We start from the raw sequence: 25,126 nt of genomic DNA, 5'->3' as shown, positions 1-25,126 counted from the left end.
AAGTATAACTCTATGTGGTGATGGATGTTAACTAGACTCACTGTGGTGATCATTTCACAATGTGTACAAATATCATATCATTATGTTGTACACCTGAAACTAATATCATGTCACGTGTCAATTATATCTCAAAAATATATACACACATGCACATAGAAAGTATAAAGTATAGACATACTTAGAGTATAGATTTCACCATTTAACTCTAAACGATGCTAATGTTAAATACATGGTGGTAATCGATCACCAATGGACCCATTACCCAATAAAAGAAAGACAGTGATACCAGTCCCTTTGTGACCCCCTGTGTCTCCATCCCTAGTATTTTACCCCCTCTATAAGAGGTAGTCCCTCTCTTCCAGTTTCTATTTTCTTACCCCACAAAAACTATGATTTTTTCCCCTTTTTCAGTGTTTCTAGATTTAGTTTCTATTATTTTGTTTACGATTTTCTCCCTCTGTGTTCATGAAAGAAATTGGGCTATAATTTCCCTTTGTCATACTGGCACTGTCTGGTTTTGATATCAAATTTGAATTAATCCTATATAATGAAGTGAGAAATTATCTTTTTTCTATTGTTTCAAAGAGTTTGTGTAAGATTGAATTTTTGTGTTTCTTGAATGTCTGCAGAACCTATAAGTAAGAACCTGGAACTAGTAGTATTTGTAGGAATTTAAAAATTGTTTTTGCTGTTTATTTATTTTTGAGAGAGAGAGAGAGAGATTGAGAGCAGGGGAGGGGTAGAGAGAGAGGGAGACACAGAATCCGAAGCAGGTTCCAGGCTCTGAGCTGTCAGCACAGAGCCCGACACAGAGCTCCAACTAACGGACTGTGAGATCATGACCTGAGCTGAAGTTGGACACTTAACTGACTGAGCCACTCAGGCGCCCCTCCCTATGGGGATATTTTAAAACATTCATTAAAAGTTCTGGAAATATTCATAAAAAATTTTTGAGTCATTTTTGGTAATTTATCATTTTCTAAAAATTTGCTTATTTTACAGAAATTCTCAGTTTGGGGCATAAAGCTGTTTAATATACACTCTGAACATCTTTTAATCTCTTCTACATCTGTGTTACATGTCCTTTTCATTCTGATATTTATTCGTTCTGATACACATCTTTCTGTTTCTCTCAAATTAATCTTACCTAAGGTTTGTCAACATGGCCAATTGTTTCAAAGACAATTTGGGTCTTATTGATTTATTTTTCTGTTCTGTCAATTTATGTCTTTACTTTGTCACTTACTGGTTTATTCTGTTGTTTTTATACTTCTCAAATTAGAAGCATAGTTTATTTGTTCTCAGCAATTAACTTCCCTCTAAGTACCACTGTATCCAGATTCTACAAGTTTTGAAATGAAGTCTTAAATTTTTGTTTAGTTTTAAGTATTTACTAATTTCTATCATAATTTTTCTCGGATCTGAGGTATTGAAAAGTATGCTTTAAATTTCCAATCTTATTTGTTCCTTCTCCTTCTTCTTCTTCTTCTTCTTCTTCTTCTTCTTCTTCTTCTCCTTCTCCTTCTCCTCCTCCTTCTTCCTCTTCCTCTTCTATTATTGTTATTATTATTATTATTATTACTATTACCACAAGGTTAATTGTATTGCTGTAGGATAGACCATAATATGGTCTATACAACACCAAATCTTTAAAATTTGTTGAGACTTGTTTCATGGTTTCTAGAAATTTTAATACACATTGTGGTAGGTAGAGAATGGCCTCCAAAGATATCCACATACTTTTCCTGAAAACTGTGAATATATTACCTTATGTGATAAAAGTGATTTGGCATATGTAATTAAGGATCTTGAGATGGGAGAGATTATCCTGGATTATCTGGGTGGGCCCAACATAGTTACAAGGGTTCTTTGTAGAGGAGGGAGACACTGAGGCAGAAGACTCTGTGTTGAAGCCATACAGCCCAAGAAAGGCTCAGCTAGGTAGGTGTTGCTGGACTTAAAGATGGAGGGTGTCATGAGGCAAGGAATGTGGGCAGCCTCTAGAAGCTGGAAAAGACAAGAAACATATTCTCCCCTAGAGCTTCTAGAAGGAACACAGTCCTACCAATACCTTAATTTTAGCCCTATTAAGATCCATTTCAGACTTCTGACACTTGGAACTGCAAGATAATAAATTTGTATTGATTAGCCACTCTTTGTCGTAATCTGTTACAGCAGCAATGGGAAACTAACACACACATATAAATGTTAAAGTCTATGCAGGGCTATCCAACTGACATTTCTTCAATTATGGGAATGTTCTATTTCTGTCCTGGCCAGTGTGGTAGCCACTACCCACAGGTGGCTATTGAGTACTTGGAATGAAACTAGTACAACTAAGGAACTGAATTTTTAGATTTTGTTTAATTTTGATTTTAAAAGCCTTATGTGGCTAATGGCTACCATTGTGGACAGTACCAGTCTAGAACTATTAAGTATCTTTATCCTGTTTCCAAGCAATACGGGACCTTTATACTGTTAACTGATCGAGTCCCTCTCAATTATTTTCCAGTATTTAGGAATACTTTTTTTTATTCATCCCTCACACTGGAGATTATGGGTTTTGCTTTATGTAGCCCATGTTTGTTTCAAATTAACCCGTACTTAAATCATGTTCCTTACTTAACCATTCTCAGACTTCCCCTGGGATAATTTTCCTTCTTCCTGAAATATGTTCTATAGAAATTCCTTTGGCAAATGTATGTTAATAATACAGTTCCTTCAGTTTTTATGAGATAGTTCTACTCTTGTTGAAAAATAATTTCATGCATGCAGAACTTTAAGGTGGTTGTTACTTTCTCTAAATATTTTGAAGATTTCCCTTCATTGCCAGCTACTTCCCATTTTGACACATGGGAAGTCACTGCACAAGAGGTCCTCTTTTAGATGAGCAATCTGTCTTTTCTCTCTAGTTGTTTTCTTTTTTGTTTTGTTTTCTTTTCTAGTTGTTTTTCTTTTTTCTTAGTTTCTTTTCTTTTCTGGTGTGTGTTCCTGCAATTTGATGTCAGTGTAGCTAGATACAGATTTACTTTCGTTTATCTTGCTTGGAATTTGAATTTTGGAATTTGAGGGTTGACTCTTTTAATCAACTTTGGAAAACGATCAGTGAGTATACCTTTAAATCAAAAAGGAAATAATAAAGAAAATGGGGATGAGTTACCCTTCCTATTTTCTCTCATTTCCTTCTCAAAATTTGTTAGAATTTCTCACTTTTTTCTATGAGTCTTTAACTTCTCTTTCATATTGTTTATATTTTTGCTTTCCCATACTGCATTCTGAGCACTTTCATCCACTCTACCTTCTAGCTTGCTATTTTTCTTTTTAGCTATGCCAAATCTGCTGTTTAACATTTCAATTTTCTAACTTCAACCATTATATTTTTTGTCCCTAGAGATTCTATTTGACTCTTTATCAAAGCTTCTAGTGTTTTTTTGAGAGTACATGATCTTCGGTCCTCCAAAATACTTCCAATACCATCTCATGTCTTTAAAAATATTAGGTTAACTAATATTTAACTTATAGGTGTCATATGTAAGAGATGAATCACTAGGTTCTACTCCTGAGGTCAAGACTACACCGTATGTTAACTAATGTAATTTAAATTAAAAAAAAAAATATATATATATTAGGTTAGGGCGCCTGGGTGGCTTAGTTAAGCATCTGACTTTGGCTCAGGTCAAGATCTCACTGTTCGTGGGTTCGAGCCCTGCATTGGACTCTGCTGATAGTGTGGAGCCTGCTTCGGATCCTCTGTCCCATTCTCTCTCTGCCCCTCCCCAGCTCGTGCTGTCTCTCTCTCTCCCTCAAAAATAATTAAATAACTGTTAAAAAAATAAAAAAAAATATTAGGTTAAACATATGAGATTGCAGATATTTGACCAGTTTTGAGCTACAAAAATGGCAATTTCTTATGTTCTGACCTAATAATTATTCTATGTTCATATACGATAATTCCAGTACCCACAATCTTTATTCTATGTTTGTGCTTTCTCTGACCTTCACTCGTTGGTTTGTTTTCTTACATTTCTAGTGGCTGTTTTTTTTTTCTGGGAATTTTTGACATCCATATTTAAAGTGTGTTCCTCCATAGAGGAGGTGTGTTTGCTGGGTAGCTGGAGGCAGTACTGAAATGGAGAAATTTTATATTTTTTGCTTGGTGCCTGTTGGTCCCTGGGAGTTTGGTGACACACAACAGCAAGAGGAGACTTAGAATCTGGAATTATGAATTAGCTGGGGAGGTACTTTTTGCCCTTTCTTTTACTCTAATAATAACCCAGGCTAAAATGATTATTCCCATCATCTCCTTTTCTGAGGCTCATTTTTTTTTTTTTTTCTGGTTCACCCAATGATGGCACTGCCCCTCAGGAATCTATGAAGATACTGTCTCCCTACTCAATTTTGCTTCTTGACACCCACATGCATGGCTCTTAAAATCCAGGCTCTGGACTATGCAGGATTAACAGATGTCCTCTAAAAAAAGGCTGATCTAATACTCATTAACTTTTCTGGATTCTCACTTTCTCTGGATTTCTCATCTTTAGAGATGATGGCCTTTAAAGATTTCCTTTTCGTTCTCACCAGTTCTGTGTTCTGCACTAAACAGTACTCTTTTGACATCGAGTTGGCTATATGGTCAGAGACAGAAGTCCCAGCTTCCTTTTGTCATTCAGTATTATATACAGTTTATTGAACAATATGAATGAAATGAGGTACAAACATGAAATGATTTTGCTTTTCCTGATCACCGTCCCGAAACATGAAAAGTCAGATCTCCGCTGCCCTTGTTTAATGACTTCTTGGGCAGAGCCTTTAGCTTTCTGACTCCTTGCGATCAGTTCTATTTAAAATTTAAATCCCAATTCACTCTTCTTTCTTTCTTTTCTACCAGCCTTGTCCAGAGGGGCTTGTAGTGGAACAGGGTAAGTTCTGCTCCTCTATTTCTCCTCTCTCCATCTCTTTTTCAATTTCCATGGAGATCCTTCCTTGAGCCTCCAAGGGCCACAGGGATCCTGGGGTCAGAGGTCAGAGTTCCCTATTTTTCTCTTCAGGTATCATACCACGCTGTGGGCCCTGACTGCCCGCTGCGGTGATGGGTTGCCCCATCCAGCCTCTTTGGTTCAAGAAGCAGACATTCTTGGTTCACATACAGCCACAAACTCAGAGAGGAACCTGCCAAGCTTCCCATGAACTCTTCCATATTTTCCTTCTTGGTGGCAGAAGCAGGAGAGAACCATGGGTTCAACAGCTCAGCAAGAATCTAGTTAGGGAGAGAACTAAATATGTCCTTTCTTGTGGCATCCCCTAATCATCACCAGTGATTTTCTTGGAGCCCTCCTTACTTGGTTTAAAGGGAGGAAATACTTGGATTTAGGAACTGTTGTTTAGGAAAATCTATAAATAGTGACTCTTGAGAGTGCCTTCTTAGGACTTTCCAACCCACCCTCCATTCCAGCAGTTTGCTCATATGTATCAGGATAAAAGTGGGAGTGTTTTAGACAATAGTGATAGTCAACGATATTAGCTATGATGAGCTCAATAAACGTTGCTGCCATCGTTAATTCTGAGGAAAATAATGCTCCAGGGACATATTTCCTGAAGGTAGAACTCTGAAGGTAGAACTCTGCAGAAGATCCTAGTCAATGATAGTGTTCTTGGGTCTAGAAAATGATGTCTTAGAACTATTAACTAGGTAAAGTATTAGTATCTGATTTTATATAAAAATAACTTCAAATTTCCTCTGAGTGCAAGTGAGGCAAGAGTTAGGCTTTCTTTGCACAAAACATATTAAGGTGAATATGTTGAAGGGGGGAAAATAGCCTTCAGAAATGACATAATGACAACTTCTAAATTTGGCTCTAAATTTTTAAATATGTAACACATGCCATAACGGTTTTAATATGCCAGTAACAATGTTTTGTGTTTCCGTAAATTAAAGCTTTACTGGGTACCATTGTTCTCAGTAGAATAGAATGACAAAATCAACTACACAAGTTGCTAAGCTGCAAACAAACGGTCTCTATGTTAACCATCTTTACATAGACTTCCTAGCAGCAACACATCTAGCCATCACAGGGTTTGCTTTTCTGTCTTTGGATTCAGTGAAATCAACAGTCATTGTTGCTAGCCCAACACCCTTTGTTACAGGAGACGGTGTCCACAATGGTTTCCCGATTCTTTCTTTAGAAAAGAAACCAGTGACCCTGGATCAGTTACAATAAATGCGGACTCATTCTCTTCTTACATTTTATCTCACTCTGAGACAGACTTTTTAATAGAAGTGTTTAAAAAATTTTCTTTAGAGAACACATTAGAAGGTTGTGTGGTATAGTTTCGCTTTTAATAAATGAGCTATCTTTTTCTGCTTTCATTCCACTTAGCATTTCTTCTCAAAGGAAAAAAAATCAAACATGAAAAATTTGAAAAAGATGAATTAATGTGACATTTAGAGTAAGATTTTAATGGCACAAAAGCCAAGAATACCAGTTATGCTTTTTGCTTTCACAATTATAACTTGACAGGATTTCAGGATGTTGTTACTAAAATGAACTTCATCAGAAGAAAGTTAAAATGCATACATTTAAAGGAAATGTGTTAGTAGAGTTATATTTGTTAAGGCAAACACAGCTTAGTCAATATTTAATTAAGCATTGTCCTTTTCAGAGTTGGCCAGGCCCCTGAGAGGCTACACCCTTATTTCAATCAGTATTGGCTATGCTACAAATGTTTTTTGAAATCCTCTTTGGAAATAAACTCAGGAACAAGTTTATAAGGACAACAAGAAACCCAGCTTCATTTATTCAGAGTCAGATCTTATTTAAACCAAAATTGCATTGGCAATTAGCATTCCCCAGACCTTATTCATCAAACTGACTTGAAATTGCTTTTTATAATAAAGAACAAAAGAGAAACTATTTCTTATTGTGAAACATTACACACCCAAAACAGTTTAAATTGAAAGAAAACACTCATGTCACCATTAACTGAGGTTTAAAAATTTTTTGTAACATTCCCAAGATGTATGGTCTCAATTGTAATGCACTCCCTGTCCCTTAGTAGTAAATGGTAGTTACTTCCATGCTTTTCTTATTGTTTTTACCACCTCTTCTATATTCCTCAATACTATTGTTCCATAGTTTGTTTCTCGAATTTTATATAAATGAAACTGTACTGCATATATCTTTTTGCATCTGCTATTTTTTTTTCTCAATGTCTTGTTTATGAGCTACACCCAAGTCAAGGAAGTGTAGGCCAAGGATAGCCTCTATGTATATTTGTCAATAGAGTTGCATAGGAATACAGCCAGCCCTACTCATTTGCATATTCTCTATGGCTTCTTTTGCATTACAATGGCAGAGTCCTAATAATTGCAACGAAGACTGCTAAGCCTAAAGTATTTGCCACCTGGCGGTTTACAAGGAAATATTTGCCAACTCCTGACAGATAAGACTGCTTGATTCAAATTGGCTAATATTTTGTTTTAACAGTTTGCATTTGTTTTCATGAGAGACATTGGACTATAGTTTTCTTGTAATGTCTTGGTCTGTTTTTGGTACCGGAATAATCTTGGCTTCAGAAAATGAGCTGGGAAGGGCTCTCACCTTCTCAATGTAGAACTGGTATTTCTTCCTTTAAATCTTTGATGCAATTTCCCTAGGAAGTCAATTGGCCTATTTTTGTCTGTGGGGACATTTTCAACTTTTAATTCAATTCTTTTAAACAGGAAATGTTCTATTCAACTTTAAGATTCTTCGTCTGTCAGATTTGGTAATTTGTATGTCAAGGAATTTTTACTTTTTATCTAAGCTGTTACATTTGTTGGAATAAGGATAATTTTGCTATGTACAGGATTTTAGATGAACGATTATTTGCCTTCAGTTTATGGTCTTTCAGTTTTCACTGTTCCTCCAGAAAAACCAGCTGTTGGTCTAATTGTTGCTTTTTTACAGTTAGATCTGATTTTTTTTTTTCTCTTGCTGTCCTTACAGTTTGTATCTTTGTCTTTGGTTTTCTGTAGTTTTCCTATAATTTATCTAGCTGTAATTTTTTTTTTTTTTGTAGGATTGTTGGCTTCCTGACTTTGTGGGCTAGTGGTTTTTATTATTAATTTTGGAAAGAGTTTCAGTCAACTCTACAAATATTGTTTCTGCCTCATTCCCTCTCTTTTCTACATAGAAGACTCCATTAAACGAAACACGTTTCACTTTCTCATATATCCTATACCTTTCTCCCTTTCTTCTCAAATCTTTTTCCTCTTCATTTTTTTTTCTAAACGACCATCTAGTCCAGTGATTTTCTTTTCAGCCACATTTAATAGGCTATTAAACCCATACACTCCCTTCTTAATCCTGGTTATTAAGTTTATCCAATTCTAGAATTTCCATTAAAAAGTGTTCTATAAGTTTTTTTGTTTTTTATGGTCTGCAGTTCTTTGCTGAAATTTTCTTCTTTGCTCTCCATCTTCTTGAACACAGTCATGACAATTCTTTTAGTGTCAGATAATTTCAGTCTGGAGCTCCTTTGAGTTTGTTTCCATCATCTGTTGTTTCTATGAGCTCTCATTCATGTTACCATGTCCCCTTATGTTTGGAAAGTCATTGGTAGAAATAATTGGAGGACTAGAATAAAATTCTCTGCTTCTTCCAGTGCCGAAGGGCACTAACAACCTGGGATCACTTTGCACCAACGTCAAGAAGTTAGATTTCTGTGGTCTGTGTCAGTTACTGGGAGCTGGTCCTCACTCTGTGTGGAGATTGAGTATTTTTACTTCACGTTTAGCCTTTCAGAGTCTTGATCCAAAGAGTGGAGAATTTACCAGAATCCCCATCTTCAGTGGTCTTTCAGCTCCAATTTTAGTTATCCTCCTCCCATTATATTATCAAAAGCACTTCTCAGCTTTCCAGTTGCCTCTTTGGATTGTCAAGTTTCCCCATGGTGTAAATAGTCCCCCAAGCCAGGATGATATCTATGGATTTTCATATTATCATGAATCTTGGCTCAGTAATTCTTCATTCTCTTGTTAACTCTCCAATAACATCAAGTTTATTTTTTCCCCTGGATTTTAGAGCTGCTCTCAGCTAGACAGTTGGTCTGAGTAGACTAGTTCCCTATTCTCCAAAGCAGAAAACTGAACATCTATTTTGACAATATATATGTATGTGTGTGCATATGGATATGGATACAGATTTGTGGCTTTGCTTCTGTTGAGGATATTTAAGCAGATTCTAGAAGCTCTATAACCTCTTATCAGAGAGAAATTCTGGAAATAATGAAAGCAATGGCAGGATTCTTAAAATAAATATGCTACTTCTCAAGGTGACTATTTGAAGGGAATAATACGTACACATGTATAAATTCTGGCATACTAATTAAAAAATAAATGATATTTATATACTAATAATGGATTGAATAGAATTCATCACAAGTACAGGAATAATAGCAATATTCAGGATATATAAAATGTATCTACATTGAGACAAGAACAAATAAAACTTGTATTATAGCATTATGAAGTAATTTAAGCTAACTACTCATTGAGTAATTATACAATATAGGTACATGTCAGTGCAATTTCTTTTCAGGATGAATATTATAATTTATATTTTCCATTAAACTTTGAAAAAATATTTATAGACTTTTGCCTTTTTTTCAATTAAGAACATCACAATCTTCTTTTTTAAATTTTTTTTTTACTGTTTTTATTTATTTTTGAGAGACAGAGAGAGACAGAGTGTGAGCAGAGGATGGGCAGAGAGAGAGAGAAAGACACAGAATCTGAAGAGGCTCCAGGCTCTGAGCTGTCAGCACAGAGCCTCACGCGGGGCTTGAACTCACAAGCCATGAGATCATGACCTGAGCCGAAGTCGGATGCTTAACCGACTGAGCCACCCAGGCGCCCCTAGAACATCACAATCTTCTAAGACATCGCTTACTCTGCCATTTTTTTCATGCTACAATGTGTTTAGTGCACTCTGGGCCCTGTATTAGTTCTTCATGGCTGCTGTAATAAACCACCGCAAACTGTGTAGCTTAAAACAACTGAAATTTCTTCTATAATGGTTCTGGGGGCCAGATGTCTGAAACCAGTTTCACTAGGCCAAAACGCAAGGGGTTAGTAGGGTCACACCACCTCTGGAGGCTCTAAGGGAGACTTTGGTGGTGGCTGCCACATTCCATGGCTTGTGGTCACGTCACTCCAACCTCTAACTCTGTGATCACATGACCTTCTCCTCTTTTGTCTGTATCAAATCTTTCTCTGACTCTCTTCTACAAGGATACATGTGAGTGCATTCAGGACTCACTCACATAATCTGGGATCATCTCCCCATCTCAAGATCCTTGACTTAATCACATATGCAAAGACCCTTTATCACCGTAAAGTAACATTTGCAGGTTTCAAGAATTAGGGACTGATATCTTTGGAAGCTACAATTCAGCCTCCTATAGCACCCAACAAATTGTCTCTAAGTCATTTTTTTAGTTCCTCTTCCTCTCAGTGATTTAGGAGCAGAAGGAGAGTAACAAAGACCAAGAATGTTGATTAATTTTGGGGTAACTCTCAGGTTTTCTAACCAGATTCTCTTACTTTCTCATCTGGAAGCATCACAGTTTAAGAGAAAACTGATGGTCTAGATTAACCCAGGGTTAGATTCAGTCAGAACATCAAAAGAACTAAGTGGAAAGCAGTAACTTCATACAGGCCTTCATACGCAAAGTCGACATGGACCACATTGTTTAATCTAAACTTATCAATTAACAGATGAGGAAACTGAGGCCCAAAGAGGGTCAAAGGTCACACATTTACCAGTGCACGTCACTGAAGCAGTTTACATCTCCAGGGTCTATCACCCAAACTCTACTGCCAAGAACCCATAAGGAAAACACTTTAAAATGTCTATGGCAACATAGAGCCATTAAAAATAAATTTGTGAACTACAAAAAGAGATAGATGTGTACACATGAAGAAACGTGTTGAGATAAGCAGAATAAAACTATGTGTATATATACCCAGCATATCATCTGAAAATTATTTGTATAATAAAAATTCCTAAGGAAGAGCTAGGTGGATGTACTTTTAATCAAATTCATTCCTCTATTCTTTGTGATACAGAATGTAAGAATTAGGACTAATGGATTGAAGCTATGGGGAGGTGGGTAAGTTTCCATCCATTATAAGGAAGAAGTTTGTCCTAAAAGCCAAAGTTGTCCAAAGATGAAATGAGAGATGATGACATTCATCATTGCTGGTTATTAAAGCAGAGGCTGGAGAGTACTTGCCAGGAATGTGGTGCTTGTACTGATTCCCAAATTCGGACAGGTTGTATTAGATAATCTGGGAAGACGTTAAAAATAGACCCCAGGCCCCTGGGGAGGCCCTGGAATCTGTACTTTTTAACAAGTTACCCAAGTGATTCTCATGTTCAGGGGGAATGCATCCGTCATCTAAACTATTCCAATTCAAGAGTCTATAACTTTGCATGAAGTAATGGAAGCAGCATTGCAAAGGTAGCATGAAATCCAGATTCTATCTTGGTTCAGTCCCTAACAAGCTGTGTGATTTCTGAGCACATTACATCATGTCTCTGGGACTCAATTTTCCTATCTGCAAGAATAAGTGAGACTAGATGAATCTTATGGCTTTGCATGCTAGGAAATTGTGTTTCTGAGGGTGGGCTGGAAGAAAATAATCTTTAAAGTCCCTGGAAAATTCCTCATGACATTTAGGTGACAGAGAATTATCCTGGAATGACTGTCTATGACAGCTGGGCAAGGCCGTGCAATCTGGCTAGTTTCCTGGAGTTGGCAGGCATTCGGCCCAGGATGTGTCTGTCACATGCAGGGCAAGTGGGGAGTAGATAGAACTGGCAGGCTGGAAGTTGGAAACTCAGAAACCTCACCATCTTAGCTCCAACATCTTTGTTAGATACCTACTGTTCAAAAAGGAGGACCCAAGGGGCACCTAGGTGGCTCAGTCGGTTAAGCATCTGACATCAGCTCAGGTCACGATCTCACGGCTCATGAGTTCAAACCCTGCATCGGGCTCTGTGCTGACAGCTCAGAGCCTGGAGCCTGCTTCAGATTCTGTGTCTCCCTCTCTCTCTGCCCCTCCCCTGCTCATGCTCACTCAAAAATAAAATAAAACATTAAAAAATTAAAAAACAAAAAAACAAAATGGGAGGACCCAAGGACACTGATCTGTTGTCCTAAAGAGGAAGTGGTTAAGGTGATCATGAGGTGCCTTTTCTGGGTGCAATTTGCTCAGAAATACCAAGCCTCTGGAGGGTGAGATAGGTTGGCATAGATTTTCATTTCTTATGAATGAGCCTTGCCCCCAAAAGCCAATGAGCCTTGGCTTTTGATCTTGGGTTCTTTTTACTCCTTGTTTCACTACTTCTTCTCTCTCCTATTTTCTATCTGTGTTCCCTGAAGGTCGTTTATTTCTAAGCCTTGTATCTTTTAGTTCTTAATTTTTCACTTCTTAGGGAGAGGTCGTATTCTAATGGGTATCTCTTACGTTTGCTCTTTTTCTCCTAACCATATTCATTCCCTTTCTCAGGACGTTTACTCTTTGGGGTAACCTTCCCAAACCCAAGATGTCTAACCCACAGACATGGGCACCCCTTCACTCGCTTCATTCTAGCAACATCTATGAATTTGCCCATGAGTTTTAATCTGAGAAGTGAAGATAATTTCTTCACATTGGCAGGAAAATTTCAAACTCAAAATCATAGAATACGGGGATGTGTTATCTCAGGCTGGGTAGGTGATAGATTGGTATAGAGCTTATTCATGAAGATGTACAAATCTTAGAACTGCATCATGAGCCCCAAACCCCTTGCCACTTAGGATATGATGATTCATAAATCCATATATCCTATGAAAAACATTCCCCAGGACTTCAGTTCCTCACTTCCAACTGTCTCCTGGATAATACAGCCTAAATGTCCCTTCAAAACCTCTAGCTCAACGTGACTAAGACTGATCCTGTGTCTTTGCTCCCAAATCTGAAACTTCCTCAAGTCTTTACACTAGGTAAAAGGGCCCCCTTTACCATCCTATCCTGATACGGTTAGGCCAATAAAAGTCTTTTATTTTTATCAAATGCTTTTATTTTAGAGGGAGCATATCTCAACATAATAAAGGCCATATATGGAAAACCCACAGATAACATCATACTCAGTGGTGAAAAACTGAGGGCTTTCCCCTTAATATCAGGAAAAAGACAAGGATGTCCACTGTCACCATTTTTATTCAACTGAGTACTGGAAGCCCTAGCCACAGCAACCAGACAGAAAAAGGAATTAAAAGGCATCCAAATTGATAAAGAAGAGGTAAAACTTTCACTATTGGCAGATGACATGATACTATATATAGATAACCCTAAAGACCCCACCAAAAAACTAATCAATGAATTCAATCAGGTCACAGGATACAAAATCAATATACAAAAATCCATTGCATTTCTATATTCTAATAATGGAGCAGCATAAAGAGAAATTAAGAAAAACAATCCTACTCACAACTGCACCAAAAATAATAAAATACCTAGGAATAAACTTAATCAAGGAAGTAAAAGACTTGTACTCTGAAAACCATAAAACTATGATGAAAGAAGTAAAGATGACACAAACAAATGGAAAGATATTCCATGCTCATGGATTGGAAAAACAAATATTGTTAAAATGTCCATACTACCCAAAGCAATCTATAGATGTAACGCAATACCTATCAAAATGCCAACAGCATTTTTCACAGAACTAGAACAAACAACCCTAAAATTTGTATGGAACTACAAAAGACCCTAAACAGTCTAAGCAATCTTGAAAAGGAAGAACAAAACTGGAGGTATCACAAACTCAGATTTCAAGTTATACTGCAAAGGTGTAGTAATCAAAACACTACGGACTGGCACAAAAACAGCCACATAGATCAACAGAACAGGACAGAGAGCCCAGAAATAAACCCACAATTATATGGTCAATTAATCTTCAGCAAACGAGGCAAGAATATTCAATGGGAAAAAGATAGCCCCTTCGACAAATTATACTGGGAAAACTGTGGACAGCTACATGCAAAAGAATGAAATCGGAACACTTGTTTACATCACACACAAACATAAACTCAAAATGGATTGAGTACCTAAACGTGAGACCTGAACCCATAAAAATCCTAGAAGAGAGCACAGGCAGTAATGTCTCTGACATCGGACATAGCAACATTTTTCTGGATATGTCTCCTGAACAGAAAAAAATTAACAGAAAAAAAATTCTTCACAGAGGAAAAAATTCTTCACAGAAGAAAAATTAACAAAACTAAAAGACAAACCTACTGAATAGGAGAAGATATTTGCAAGTGACATATCCAATAATAGGTTAATATCCAAAATATATAAAGAACTTATCCAGTTCAGCACAAAACAAGAAATAATCCAATTAAAAGTGGGCAGAAGACATGAACAGACATTTCTCCAAAGAAGGCATACAGATGGCCAACAGACACATGAAAAGATGTTCAATGTCACTTATCATCAGGGATATGCAAGTCAAAACCACGATGAGATAGCACCTTACACCTGTCAGAATGGCTAAAATACAAAACACAAGAAACAAGTGTTGGCAAGGATGTGAAGAAAAAGGAACCCTCTTGCACTGTTGGTGGGATTGCAAACTGGTGTAGCCACTCTGGAAAACAGTACTGGAGTTTCCTCAAAAAATTAAAAAAAGAATTAAAATATGATCCAGTAATCACACTACTGAGCATGTACCCAAAGAATACAAAAACATTAATTCAAAGGGATATATGTACTCCCATGTTTATCACAGCATTATTTACAATAGACAAATTAAGGAAGTAGTTCAAGTGTCCACCAATAGATAAATGGATAAAGAAGATGTGGTACGGGGCGCCTGGGTGGCTCAGTCGGCTAAGGGTCCAACTTCGGCTCAGGTCATGATCTCACAGTCCGTGAGTTCGAGCCCCGCGTCGGGCTCTGTGCTGCCAGCTCAGAGCCTGGAGTCTGCTTCAGATTCTGTGTCTCCCTCTCTCTCTGACCCTTCCCCGTTCATGCTCTGTCTCTCTCTGTCTCAAAAATAAATAAACATTTAAAAAATTTAAAAAAAAGATGTGGTACATATATACAATGGAATATTATTCAGCCATAAAAGAGAATGAAATCTTGTCATTTGCAATGACATGGATGGATCTAGAGAGTATAGTGCTAAGCAAAATAAGTCAGAGAAAGACAAATACCATATGATTTCATTCAGATGTAGAAATTAAGAAACAAAACAAATAAAAAAATGGGGGAAAAGAGACAAACCCCCAAAACAGACTCTTAACTACAAAGAACAAACAGATGGCTATAGGGGGTGGGGGAAGGGTGAAATAGGTGAAGGGGACTGAGACCACACTTACTTTGATGAGCTCTGATAATGTATGGAATTGTTGAATCACTATATTCTATACCTCAAACTAATATAACACTGTATGTTAACTACATTGGAATTTTAAAATCATTATGTCTATTTTTATTAAATAATTATTATTAATAAAGATCTGACCAATAAGGTTAGAACATATATTTCAAGGCTAGAAGAAAAGGAACAGAGTAACATGACAGGAAAAGGTTTTACTTTCAGCATAAATGATCCAAATACGTGCTTTTTCTCCAGGCTCTCTATGGGTCCTGCATAAGTTAACCAGATAAATCTGATTTGCTAGATGGAAGGTCAAGAAATGCCTGTCCCCTCTTGTGTCACCAATTCCAACTGATAGACACCAACACATTAGGAAAGTTGTAAACAAATGTACCATAAAGCCTACTTCAAAGGGGCTCCTCTGAAAGAAATAATATCCACTCAACTCTGACCTTTTTGTGTCACTGGGTGTCAGGGACCCCTTTAATGACACCTGTGAATTCTAGAAAGCTTTCTTTATTTCGATGTTCAGCTTTTATATCTTCCCATAACCCCCACCCTTATTCCTCACAAATTCTTTTTGTTAGTCTATGTACTAGGTCTGTATATTTTCCTTTATTCCAATGTTGATTTAAAAAAAATACATTCTTTATGTGGGGCCTTTTCCTTATATTCTAGAACCTTCAGTTTGGAGTTTCTCACCCAGACTCACTCATTTGATTTATTACAAACATACATATCTGCATATTCCTGTATATTAGTATTAAATTTTTTTATGTTTTTATTTTTGAGAAAGAGAGAGAGAGAGAGAGAGAGAGAACACGAGCAGGGAAGGGTCAGAAAGAGGGAGACATAGAACCCGAAGCAGGCTCCAGGCTCTGAGCTGTCAGCACAGAGCCCAATGTGGGGCTCAAACCCATGAACTGTGAGATCATGACCTGCACTGAAGTTGGATGCTCAACTGACTAAGCCACCCAGGTGCCCCTCCTGTGTATTAGTTTCTTTACTCGGTGTAGGTCACTAACAGTTGTTTCTTATTTATCTTTGATATGACTTGGTAAGTTGGTAAGATTCTCAACTCAGGGTAGTTGTTGGACAGCACAGAGATGGTCCTTCTAGCAGGGATACTTTCAGATTAATGTTATTCTCATCTTTGGTTTTCACCATGCTTCTGAGAAAGTGGCGATGAGTAGCTTTCTAGAACTTCTTTAGTGATGGTGTCTTGGATGCACTGAGACACACCTTACATACCCCTCATCAATATGGCATCTGGGAGGAATCTCATACTTCCCAACTTCACCAGAGGACTCTCATTATTGTGATATTTGTCTCCATCTTCAGGCCTTCTCTCATTGTAGTCACTGTTTTATTCAGGTGGTAGCCACATGTAAGTATGGACAGCTGGTTGTCCAGCAATGCAAGAGATAGAAACACTGCGTTGGTCACACAAGAGTCATTTCATCCATCATTTAAAATTTTTACCTTCTAATCTTTGCAGAGGAAATTGGGTCTTCCTGATACAGAAGAGAAAAAGCTACTCCCAGCTGTTATTCATGAAGGGGAATCTCCAATGTTGGTGACAAAACTCCCAAAATGTGTGAAAGGGTATCTGCTGGTTTGTGATGGGTGATTGGCTATTTCACTAAAGGTTAGAAAGATTGATGGAGGCTGATGCCTGGGGGGGTGGGGGGGGGGAAGTTGCCATATGGGGTGATTACTGTTCTGTACACACAATATCCATTGGCACAGTAACGGAGTGGCCATATATTTGTGGATTTCCTCCTTGGATTTGGTACCCGAAGGTCTCAGCGATCTAGATTTTCTTTGGATGTAGCTCTCTACTCTAGTACCTGTAACTTTAGGAAGGTGAAGAGGCATAATGTGTTCCGAAAATATCATTCCAGGTTCTTCTCTAGAGATGGTTGGTGGAGGTAAACAGCTTGGGATTCTGTGTTGGTGCTAGCACTCTGGGTATGGGTTTAAACATGTTGCTCATAGGATTGGCTACAGCTGTGGCTCCATCCAACAACCTTACAGTTAAATTCTGTTTCAGTCTGTGGCTGCTGAATACCCACTGGTGCAGACTTAAGTTCTTCTGTGTTTTTTGACATTGCCGAATGAGGTTCCTGTATTCCAATTGCTAGCCGTTCTCTGTGTCACAGCAGGTGCTGGCTGAATATCATGTTTGAGACTTTGAACAGGTTGAGCATGAGATTTACCTTTTGTCCTGGAGTTTAACTGGTATTAGGGACAACCTCAACTCCAGCCTGAGGTATGCTGGGAGTGTGGGACCCGATGGTGCTCAACAGTAGGCACTGAGTTAGTGATTTGTCCATGCAGTGGTGGTTAAGGAGAAGGTGAGTATGTTGGCCAAATGCATTCTAACTAGATAGAACTACCAGTGTCTGAGCCTCTTGAGGACTCTATCATATAAATTGAGTTGTTTTTTAAAGTTTTTTAGCTTTTCCCACTGACTAGTGATGGTTGCTTCAGAGCTGTGCCAGCTACCATGTACCCGTCTGCTTTTCAGATCTCTGAATTTTGTTGTTACTGTCTGTGTTGAGAAACATTTTTCCACGAGTCTCTCACATATGTGCACATCTGGAGAGCGAGGCATTGATTGTTTTTGCATTGGATTATCTTTTCAAGGATATTTAATCCAAGGATGTTCACTTTTCACATTTGGATTGTTACCATAATGGCCTCCAACTTCGGGATTGCATCTTTAAAAATCCTTTATTTTGATTTTTGTGGGGTTTCAAAAGAGAAAAAGATGAATGTATTCAATCCATCATGTAAACTGGGATCCTATTTTGAATGAGTTCCCCTTTGCCCCGCACCTAGTCACCAAGTCCTAACAATTCTATATTCTATCTTTCCTTCAGGTGTCTTGAATCTTATAGTTACTATTCTTTCACAGGTAGGCCCTGGAGGCAGAGGTCCTGCTACTGACTAGCTGTGTAACCTTGGAAAAGTAACTTAGGCTCTTGAATTTGCAGGTTACTCACCTATAAAATGGAGATAATAACAGTTCCTACCTTACAGGATTTTCATGAAGATTAAATGAGATGTGGCTCTAAAGCTGTGGTTCCAGTTGATACTGTGGCTGTTCTTACACAGCCCTTCTTATTTCCTGCTTAGACTCCTCCATCTAAAGATTCACCTACTAGTCTTTACACTCCCTGTTTCTTCCTGCTTCTAACACATGGATGTGATGTCCTTCTTATTTAAAACCATTGCCTTTGGGATAAAGTCTATAAGTCAAGTTCATTTATAATCCATTATTAAGATTAAGTCTCACATCCATTTAATTCCTCTGGGTGTTCTGCCAATGAGCTCTTCTCTTCAAACACATACACACATAAGTGTGTTTTAAATTACAACCACATGGGATGCCTAGGTGGCTCAGTCGGTTAAGCTCAGGTCGTGATCTCATGGTTCATGAGTTCGAGCCCCACGTTGGGCTCTGTGCTGGCAGCTCAGAGCCTGGAGCCTGCTTCAGATTCTGTGTCTCCCTCTCTCTCTCTGCCCCTCCCCTGCTCATGCTCTGTCTCTCTCTCAAAAATAAATAAACATTAAAAAAATAATAAAAAAATAAATTACAACCACATAAGCAAGCTCATCTTTGCTGCAACCTGGCATAGTTTTCATGCATTTGGGCCATGAAAATTCTATTTTTTCTGCCCAGAATGACCTTCCTCAGTTTTCAATTTATGTTTAAGATCCAGTTCTAAAATTATTTCATGTGGTGGATCATTATAATAATGACCTCCAAAGAGTCATGTCTCCCTATGTCAATGTGGCATTCTATTCCTACACCAGAAGGTAGAGTTGGTTTCCCCATCCTCCTCAATCTAGGCTGGTCTTGTGATGTGCTTTGAAGAGCAGATTGTGTGTACTTGACATTGCATAAGTTCTGGAGCTTATACCTTAAGAAACCTTGCAGTTTTCTCCCTTGGAACTCTGAGACCATCAGGCTGTGAAGAAGCCCAGTCTAACTTACTGGGGGAGGGATACAAGGTGATATGGAAGAGAACTGAAGTGCCATCTAAGAGTAAGCACCACTACCAAACAAATGAGTAAGGCCATCTTAGACCTCTAGTCTCAATTGAACCATCAGATGACTAGGGCTTCATGGGTGAGAACAGCAGGAGAACCACCTGGATTGCCAATTCAAACAATCCTGATCATGAGAAATAAAAAAATCATTATGACTTGTGATGGTTGGTTATGTAGCAATAAAAACTGATATACATCCTTTGGGGCACCTGGGTGGCTCAGTTGGTTAAGCGTCCAACTTCGGCTCAGGTCATGATCTCACGGTTGGTGGGTTCAAGCCCCGTGTAGGGCTCTGCGCTGACAGCTCAGAGCCTGGAGCCTGCTTTGGATTCTGTGTCTCCCTCTGTCTCTGCCCCTCCCCTGCTTGTGCTCAATCTCTCTCTCTCAAGAATAAACATTGAAAAAAATGACATACATCCTTAGAGAAATGTTCTAGACTTACCCAAGGAAAACTCACAATTCTTTCCTCTGGGCTTTGTTCATTTTGCTATTAGAATACATAGCTCATATAATTATTGGTCTACCTGTGTCTGTTTCTCTCATTAGATTAACAGCTTTCGAAAAGCAGAGATCAGGTTTTCATTTATTTTTACAAGTCCTGTGACTACTCTAGTGCCTGGTACATAGCAATAATGGACATTAATTACCCAGGTCATGTATGCATCATTTCCTGAAACACTTTTCCTTGCCCTCTGGAGCTCATGGTCAATCCTAAATAAAATTTTTCATATCCTCATCCTTTTCAGTTAATTTTCCTTTCATCTTTTTCTTCCTCAGTGGCTCTGGTTCCCTGTGGCTCTCTGAGGTGGTGGCTATTTTCTCTCCCATGCTCTACACACCATGGCATTTGAAGGCAGGTAAGTGACCCTCTAGCCTCTCATGTCTTCTTTCCCCACCTCTTCTCCAAAGAAACGTTTAGCTTTGACTGTCATGACATCAGATTAAATCATCTATTGCTCTTGTTGTGAAGTCATCTACTGACGCCTAGGCCTCTGTCTCTTATTCCATGAAGATTTTAACCACAGACTCACAATCACTGCCTCTAACTATCCCCCAGTCATGATTTCAATACCCACATAGCCCAATTTCCCCAAATCATGGCCCCTTGGTTCCTTGACCTCCTCTCTTCTAGCGATCTTGCCCTCTATCCTATCTCAGTCACTTATTCCTATAATCCCAATTTCAAATATTCTGCTAGGGATGTCTGGGTGGCTCAGTTGGTTAAGCTTCCACCCAGATGTCTGGGTGGCTCAGTTGGTTAAGCTTCCAACTTTGGCTCAGGTCATGATCTCACGGTGAGTTTGAGCCCTGCATTGGGCTCTGTGCTGACAGCTCAGAGCCCGGAGCCTGCTTCAAATTCTGTGTTTCCCTCTCTCTCTGCCCCTCCCCACTCACTCCCTCTCCCTCTCTCTCTTTCTCTCTCTCTCTCTCTCAAAAATAAATAATAAACAAAAAAAATCTAAAAAACCTAGAAGAGTGCCCTTTAAAAAAATTCGGCTATCCAAACACCATCCCCTACATTTCCAGCTCTCTTACTTTGGCCTCCAACTCCAAAACTCCTTTCCACTAGACCTACAGTTTATGGTCATGACTACTCTCCACTATTCCTCACCCATCTCATGTTTCACTTCCATCCTTGCTCAGTTAAAATTTAATGGTCAATCATTTCAGTTACTCTCTTGCCTTTCCCTTGATTTATCATACTCTTCATACTTGCGAGAGCCTTAATTAAGTCCACCTTTCTACCTGATACACGTCCAAACCCAGAGAGCTAAATGTGGCTGGAGAAATTGCCTCTCTTTAAATTCATAAATATTAATAATCTCAAGAGGGTCCTTAATGCTACCTCACAGTCAAAACTCTATTTCCTTAGTCCAGTCAATCTCTTTAGACCCCTAGATGACTATTGCATGGCTTCTGATGTCTTCTCAAACCTAATATCTCTACCTTCTTTCCTTTTCATGTTACTAAGAAAATAGAAGCAGTGAAAAGAAAACTACTACAAGCTCCCCCCTCCCGCCATTATGCTTATTTGTACCTCTGTGCATCTACTGCACCTCCATTTCTCTTTCTATGAATGAATTGTACATGTTTTTAGCTAGAGCTCCCCAATTGTCTTGCATTACATTCAATCTCTTACCTGCTCAATGATATCACTTCTTGAAATTTTCCTCCATCTCCTGCACCATTTTTCTCCCCCTACTGAGTCATTGCCATTAATCATACAAGCATACTGTCACTTTCATATTATTTAAAAACCTACGTGTCCTGACTTCATTCACCCGTCTAGATCCTCCTGCATTTCTTCCTTTTAAGGAGAACTCCTTCAAAGATTAATTATACTCACTACCTCAAATATTTCTCCTCCCATTCTGACTTGAACCCACTCCAATAAGGCTTTTTGCCATTCTCCCCTGCCAAATGCTTCATGGAATATGCACTTATCAAGGTCAGCAGTTGAATTCAATTGTCGCTAAATTCAATGGTTGATTCTCAGTCCTTATCTTACATGACTATCAGCAGCTTTTGGCATATTCTTTCCTGAAGCACTTTCTAGAAAATCTGGCTTCCAAGAGACCATGTCCTCCTGATGTTCCTCTTTGTCTCCAGCTGCTCCTTTTCACTTTCTTTTCCTGATTTCTTTGTCTCTCCATAACCCTCATATGTTAGAATATCCCAAGTTGTAGGACTTGGACTGTTTTCTGTTTACATTCAATCCCTTGGTGTGAGGTCATTAATCCCATGGCTTTAAATATCACTTATATTCTAATGACTCATGTGCCCAGTTCAGGCTCTCCCTTAAAATCTAGATCCACACACCCAAGTGCCTACTTGTCGTCTCCAGTTGAATGTCTAGTAGGTCCCTAAAACTTAGCTTGTCTAAAATGGACCTTTTAATTTCTTAGACTTCAGCTAAACAAAGAAACAAACCCTCTTCCCCACTCACAGTCTTCCTCATCGAAATTAATGCCAACTCCATTTTTCCAGTTGCGTGAAACCAAAAGTGCAGAGTCATCATTGATTCCTTTCTTTCTCTCATATCCTACATCCAATCTTTCCCCCAAATACTGTTGATTCTGCCCTCAAACTTGAATTGGAATCTGATCACTTCACACATCTCCCATGCTGGTAGCCTAGTCTGACTACCACTTTTGCCACAGTCTCCCGACTCCCCAGGGTATGCAGAATGCAATATAATGATCTTGTGTCAGAACATGACAGCTCATGTTTAAAGTTCTCCAGTGGCCTTATAGTGACCAAGAGGTTGCATGATCATGGTCACCATTATCGCTTTGACTTCATCCCTATTACCCTTTCATTTTTTCACTCTACTCTGGGTCCCTTTTCTTAGTTCCTCTGTATGCAAGAACACACTTGCCTTAGAGACTTAGCACTTGCTTTCTGGAATGCTCTTTCCCTCAATATCCACATGACTCAATCCTTCATCTCCCCTCCATCTTTACCCAAATGTTACCTTCTCAGGGAATTCTTCTTTGGCCACCTGTTTCAGAGTTGTGACTCCATCATCCACCTTTCATACTTTATTTTTCTCTTTGACCTTTATCATTACCTAAGATTCTATGAGTTTTTCTTATTTATTTTGTTGTCTCCTCCACTAGAATCTAAAATTCCATGAGAACAGAAATTTTTAGCTGTTTCATTTATTTCTGAATTCCCACTGGCCGGCAATATTTAGAAAATAGCAAACACCCAAGAAATATGTGTGGAATGAATGACCAAGTATATTGGAGAAAGAACCAGATGGAAATTCAAGAAATAAAAAAAATAAAATAATTGAAAGTAAACACCTAAAATCTAGATTAAAGAGAAAAACATTTTTCAGAGAACACTACGATATCAACAAAAGAAATATACTCCATGATTCATCTTAGGAATCTAACATAAATTTGATACCCAAAGCAGCAAGAAGGGTAAGTGAGAAAAGCAATAAACACATCGTTCCGTGAAAATTGATTAAAAATCCTAAACAACATTTTATCAAACAAAATCCAGAAGTGTATGAAAAAATAATATATCATAGCCAATATTATAATTCCATTTAGAAAAATTTCAAAATTAGAGCATACTAACAATACAATCAACCTTCATTATCCAGATCTATTTGGCACCTGAGTTTAAACTGACAGTCTGAATAATGAGTTAGGATACTTATGCGTGCCTCAGTTGAGTATATTTATTTTTTAAGGTAACATACACATATTGACTCTGTGTGTGTGTGTATGCTGTTCTATGAATTTTTTTTTAATTTTTTTTTTTTGACATTTATTTATTTTTGAGACAGAGAGAGACAGAGCATGAACAGGGGAGGGTCAGAGAGAGGGAGACACAGAATCCGAAACGGGCTCCAGGCTCTGAGCTTTCAGCACAGAGCCCGACGCGGGGCTCGAACTCACGGACTGCGAGATCATGACCTGAGCCGAAGTCGGCGCTCAACCGACCGAGCCACCCAGGCGCCCCTGTTCTATGAATTTTGACGTATGTATAGATTAATGTCACCACCACCACCACAATCAGGATACAGGATAGTTCCGCTGTAACCTTATAAAATTCCTTTGTGTGATCCCTTTATAATCATACGCTGCCCCAGTTCTTAATCCTTGTCAACCACTGATCTATCTGTTCTCTGTCACTGTAGTTTTGGAATTTTTTAGAATGTCATGTAAATGGAATCCTACAGGATGTAATCTTTTGAGACTGGCTTCTTCTCCTCAGAAAAATAACTTTGAGGTTTATCTAAGTTGGTGCGTGTATCAACAGTTCACTCCTTTCTATTGATGAATGTGGGTGTGCCACAGTTTGTTTCTTTCTTCACCCACCAAAGGACATTTGGGTTGTGTCTGGGCTTTGGAGATCACAAATAAAGTTATTATAAATACTTAATGAGTTTTCGTCTGAGTGCACGTTTTTGTTTCTCTTGTATAAATACCAAGGAGTGGGATTGCTGGGTCATAAGGTAAGCATTTGTTTAGTATTATAAGAAATGTCCAGAGTTTTTACCTTCCCACCAGCAATGTGTGAGCGTCCCAGTTGCTCCATAGCCTCACCAGCCCTTGGTGTTGTCAGGATTTTTTATCTTAATTATTTTATAAGTATGTAGTAGAAACTGAAGCCTTCTGGCTCCCCAAATTTGGAAAGCGAATAACTAGATTTTGATGATGAGAGAACTCTCTAAAGTTTTATCTTAATTTATTTGGTTGTTTGTTTAGATACGATACAAGCCTATGTGGTGAAATTATGAAGAAAGGCAACAAACTGATCAGGATAGGAGTAGATAGAGGTTACCTACTGAGGGAAGGGAGGCAGATGTCATCCATTAGGCCCATAAGGGGCCTAAGATACTGGTGATGTGTTACTTAGGAAGCAGGCTGGTAGACACATGTGGCCTATTTTAGTATTATACTTGAAACTATACCCATGTGTTTGATATACTTCATAATTAATTTTTGAAGAAATGTCCAAGCATACAAAACACACCAAATCCCCAAAGTAATGCAGAAAAAATATTCTAAAACCACTTCTTCCAAGAGTTCAAGTACAGTCAGTTGAAAAACTTAAAAAAAAAAAAAAGCATTTTGTAGAATTTGAACATAAGACTTTCTTAAAGCTTGTTTAAATCTAAAATCATTTCTTTA

General features: G+C 38.3%; 1 protein-coding gene across 15 annotated transcripts in view; it reads right to left on the bottom strand.

Moving 5' to 3' along the window:
* RGS6 (regulator of G protein signaling 6) overlaps positions 1–25,126 on the bottom strand; it is a 606,508-nt gene that overhangs the window by 163,009 nt on the left and 418,373 nt on the right. The gene's annotated exons all lie outside the window — the stretch shown is intronic.

The sequence above is a fragment of the Neofelis nebulosa genome, chromosome 7 (genome assembly GCF_028018385.1).
Source record: "Neofelis nebulosa isolate mNeoNeb1 chromosome 7, mNeoNeb1.pri, whole genome shotgun sequence".
NCBI classification, from domain to species: domain Eukaryota; kingdom Metazoa; phylum Chordata; class Mammalia; order Carnivora; family Felidae; genus Neofelis; species Neofelis nebulosa.
This window is presented reverse-complemented; position numbering and strand designations above follow the sequence as displayed.